Below are 5515 nucleotides of genomic sequence, written 5' to 3'. Positions count from 1 at the left end.
TGTACAACAGCCCTAAATTCTGCTCTATCCCTTGCTAATCTTACTGTCTCTGAAATGCCTAACCCCATTACCCCACTGACTGAATCAATCCATCTCATTGAGGGTCTTCCTCTCCTGTGCTGTCCCTCCAACTTCCCAAGCATGACGTCCCTCTCCAAGGACTGACTCATCCAGCCTTGCAACATGTCCAAAGTATGTCAGATGAAGCTTCAAAATCCTTGCCTCCAAGGACCAGCCTAGCTTCACCCTCTCCAAGATGAACTTGTTTGTTCTCCTAGCAGTCTATGGTATATTCAATACTCTCCTCCAGCACCACTGCTCAAAGGCATCAATTCTTTCTGTCATCCCTAGTCATTGTCTGGCTTTCTGATGCATAGCAAGTAATTGTGAAGACCGATTACTTTATCAGGAACACCTTAATCTTCAGACTGACATCGTAGCTCTTCAGTACTTTGGAGATGGCTCTGATGGCAGACTTTCCCAATGCAATTCGTCCTTTAGGATATTAATAAATATTTCATAAAATACATATGTTAATTTTCATACAATATTCTTTTAATGCATCAACTCATTGCTGCTAATAATTATTGCTTCAAATATTTTACTTTAAGCATATTAATATAAATTTATATTATTCTATTACATATGAAAAACATCATCATGAAATATATTATTCTCACTCATCAGGAAGAAAGAAAATGAAAGCTGGAGATTAAGAACTTGTCCAAGTACACAGTGAACTTGAGGTAATTGGAACCCTTGACTCGTGTGGTCTGATTACACATTGTACCTAGTTAATAACTGTACCATGCTAAAATCAATACAAACATTTCATAAAAGTGACTTAACATTTGCCAAGAGCTTAATACAATGCATATTAGTTAACCATTTCATTTAAAATAACCATATTCACCACTGCAAGTCTATCACAACTTATAGCAGTTCCCCATCAGATTCCTGAGGCTGTAAATTGCAAAGAGGAAACTGTTAATATTTCTTCTGTGGAGGCACTGGTGGATTTGACCTGGTTGGATATGAAGCCTTTGAAATAGTAGTGCAACTCTTAAGGGGTAGACTCTCAGAGTTCTGTAAAATTATATTCCTAACTATTTAAATATTACTCACAAAGGCAAGTGCATAAAGAATAGGAATGTAGCATGATTTATTTTAAATAGTTATTTATTTTTAAAAATACAAAGAGAAGGAACACTTCCAAAGTCATTCTATGAGGCAAAAATATTTTTGGATACAAAAATATTTATATAATTCATGGCCAATAGAAGCCAACAATATAAGTAAAAAAAAAAGTCAACACTGCTAAGTGGGATTTATAACAGGATTAGGGGTGGTTCAACATAAGTAAAATAATTAATATAATTCATCACATTAACAAACAAAGGACAAAAACCACATGATCCTATCAACTGATAACAGAAAAACTCTTTGACAAAATCCAACACACTTTACCACTCAGCAAAGGAAGAATAGAAAGGAAAAGCTTCAGCATAATGCAAAGCATATATACAAAACCAAGAGCCAAAATCATTGTCAATGTACATTCTCCTTGCAAGCAGAAACCAGGCAAGAATGTCCACTATCACGACTCTTATTCAGTATTGTATTAGAAGTTCTAGCTAGCACAATAAGGCAGGAGAAGGAAGTAAGAGGCATCCAAAAAGCAATTTAGAAGCATTGTACATGTAGAATATCATCTGCCCAAACTAAAAGGAATTGTTTATAGTAAATGTCCACTAGAACTCTCCTTAGTTATCTATAGCTGTCAATGTAGATATAGCCTCACAAAAAGCATTAAAATATTATAATTTATTTAAATTTATCATAATATATTAAGCCAAAAAACAAAAAAGTGAAGTAAATTAATTACAAATACTTCCATAATTAGAAAATTTAAACATATATGGATCTCTGAAAAAAAGACAAAATTAAACAGAACAGGTACAGAAATGACCATACAGCCAAGAAGTCATCAGAGATTCTTTGGCGAGCATTGAGAAAATCTAGCAATGTGTGGACACATTTCTGGTTGTAAAAACTGGGAAGAATGGCATCTGGTGACTAGAAGGCAAGGAGAGTGCTTAGCATCGTTCAACACACAGGACAAACTCCTAGAGCAAACATATCTGGCTGAAAATGTGTTAAGTGCTGAGTTTCTTCTCAAAATATTACTTTAGAATTAAATGATCTCTGTGTATTTTACCAGACTGATATAAAATGTAAGCCACTCAAGGTGTTCTTTGCTATAGTTTTTTGTTGTTGTTGTTGTTTGTTTGTTTGTTTTAAAAAAAAATTAAAGTGACTAGTATCCTAATTAGGAAGCTCTGGTGGATTAGTGGTAAGAAGTTGTGCTGCCAACCCAAAGACACATGGTTTGAATCCACCAATTATTCCATGGAAGAAAGAGGGACCATCTCCTCTTCCGAGATTTGCCATCTCTGCAAACCCACTGTAGAATCAACTATAAGTTAGTTCCTACTTGACAATACACAACAACAAAATATTAATAAGGACATTCTAAAAGCAAATCTACTGCCTTTAATTCAATTCTAATTCATATAGAACAGAGAGAGCAGATATTCTATGAGCAGAGCAGATATTCCCTACAGAGTTTCCAACACTGTTCCCTATAAGAGCAGACGCCTCATCTTCTTTCCACAGAGGAAGTGGAGGGTTTAAAGTACCTGTCATTAGATTACCAGCCAAGTTCTTAACCTCCGCATCACCAGGACTCCTTAATAAGAGTATTACACGCTTCAAATGATTGTACACAAGAGTTTTATTGTATTATACTGGCAAGACTCTAGATATAATTCCCTCCCTTTAATTTGTTAAAATAATAACCAAACATCCGAGTTATAAAATTTTATAATTTTGCCATAAATTGTTTTATATTAACTTTTTTTTTGCTTTTACCTTTAACAAAAAAGTGAAAAAACAAAGATAAATTATAAGTGTTTATAAAGTGTCGCTTTATAGGGTGCATGATGATTTTTAAGTTAATACTTCCTTTAAGATGAATGTGCCTGGAAGCCTTGTGCATTTATGCATCAGTGCAGTGAATAATGATATCCTCTACTTCCACAATGCATTTTTCTTAAAGAGCTCAAAACACCTTACATATTATTAAATGGTGCAAATTAATAACCATGCCCAACTTCAGAAACCTATTAGAACCAAGAAAAATGTTATTGTACATACAAAATGGGTTTGATAAAACTATCATAAATTCTTCAGTAAAGGACATAAGATTTAAAAAAACAAAACAAAACCCTAAATATTGTAGTAAGACAGAGAACCTAATAATTGTATCAACATTAAAATGATAGTGGTATTCACTGGACTTCCTTGTATGCATATAGATATTATCCTGTCACTGACAATATTGGACTTCAAGATGGATCTAACAATGACTTTTTTAACTATGAAAGCAACTCCATGTTCCTCACCTTTCATCTCCAGAGTAATATATCATATGGTCATCCGACTCAAAATGCCCCATGCCAGTCCATTCCATCTCATAAATGCCTAGCATGTCGATATTTATGCGTTTCATTTCTTCCTTAACAATATCTAATTTTCCTACATTCATGGTTCTCACATTCCATGTCCCAATCACCAGTGTCTGCTTACAACTGTTCCTCTTCCTTTGTATTTCCATACTTGAAAACTCAACCTCCTTTGCCTTTTCTGTTATCTAAATGTGTTCTGTTGTACATAGTGTTTCAGAGGCCTACTATTTCAGAAGTGGATGGCCAATCCTTCTTCCTAGTCTGTCTTAATGTGAATGTTCAGATTTAGATAAGTATCAGACAGACCAGCAAGTTAAAGGTATATCCCTTATAGTGGAGTTAGCTTTAGTGTCACTGTTGTCCCTGCCTTTCTCACACGCGTCGTTACCCACTTATTTCCCTGCTCCACCATCCACCAGGATACCCATCCACTTCTACCCCCTCCATTCACATCTATCTCCCTTTGACCAGCTCTCCATCTAATAACTGATATATGAAGCTTCCATGGCTTCTGTGATTACAAACACATCAGCTGATGGTAGTTCCTTATGTTGGGATCAATGTCTCTGAAGTTTAGTTGTAATGTTTCCCGAGCAAAGGTGATGAATCCTGTAGAACTGGTGTGTAGACAGGCTTTTCTTGGCCCAAGGGCCGGAACTATTACCTGGGAAGATGGGCGGGGACTGAGACTGGCCTCTAAGCTGCCCAGCTTTCAGCTAGTCAGACGCCTGTACCCCCTCTCTGAGCGGCCCGCCGAAAGCATGTTGCGCTGTTTTTGCGACTACTAGTAATTCTTAATTTATATTTACTGAGATAAACATAAGGTAAACAAATGAGAAGAACTTGGCCTTATTTGCAAAAGACTTCCCCATGATCCTTCCCCCCCCATGATCCTTTTTACATTTACTTCTCCCTTGTGATTTTCCTTTCTTTACCTTCCTGATGATTCTCTCAATAAATACACAGAAAGGCGTGGCTTGAGTCACTGGAACTGCTGGCCCCCTATCTTCAACGCTCAGTTTTATCTTAAAAAAAAAAAATAAAAAAATAAAGCAATTCTCTACTTAATCTGTGGTGATAAAGAAGTTCAAGAAAGAAAATGTGAAAGAATTAGCAAAAATCAAGGCCCCAAGAATTGACAGCACACCAATTGACATATTTCAACAAACAGACACTACCGTCTATGTGCTCACCGAGTTGTACCAAGAAATTTGGAGGACAACCACAACTAGAAAATATCCATAAATGTTCCCATTCCAAAAACAGATGACCTGACAGCTTGTGGAAATGATTGGACAATATCATTAATCTCGTATGCAAGCAAGATTCTGCTGAAAATGATGCAAATATGATTGGAACAGCAAGCACATCGACAGAAAAATGCCAGACGTGTAGGCTGAGTGTAAAAGAGGATGTAGTACTAGGGATATTATCACAAATGTTAGATGAATCTTGGTTAAAAGCAGAGAGTCCCAGAGGGTCTATCTGTATTTCATTGACTATGCAAAGGCATAATATGCAAAGGTTAGTAGGTACGGACTGCTAATCTTTCAGTTATCAGTATTTACCTCATTCTTCCGTGGAGGGGCTAGTATGTATGGACCACTAATCTTTCGGTTAGGAACCTCTCTAAAGTACTCAAGAGCAACGGTGTCTCTCTAGAGACTAAGGTGCGCCTGACACAGGCCATGGTTTTTGCTATCCCTTGTTACGCATCAGAGAGCTAGACAATGACTAGGGAGGATAGAAGGAGAATTGACGCCTTTGAGCTGAGGCGCTGGAGAAGAGTACTGAAGGTACCATGGACTGCCAAGGAAAGAAATAGATTCGTCCTAGAGAGGGTTAAACAAGGCTGCTCCTTGGAGGCAAGGATTCTGGGGCTTCGCCTGACATGCTTTGGACATGTTGTAAGGAGGGACAGGTCTTTGGAGAGGGACATCATGCTGGGCAGAGTGGACGGAGAGAACAGGAGGGGAAGACCCTCTACG

Source organism: Elephantulus edwardii, unplaced genomic scaffold (genome assembly GCF_000299155.1).
Source record: "Elephantulus edwardii isolate Elephantulus edwardi_28Jun2011 unplaced genomic scaffold, EleEdw1.0 scaffold00199, whole genome shotgun sequence".
Classification (NCBI taxonomy): Eukaryota; Metazoa; Chordata; class Mammalia; order Macroscelidea; family Macroscelididae; genus Elephantulus; species Elephantulus edwardii.
The sequence above is the reverse complement of the archived record's forward strand: the minus strand, read 5'-3'. Positions refer to the sequence as shown.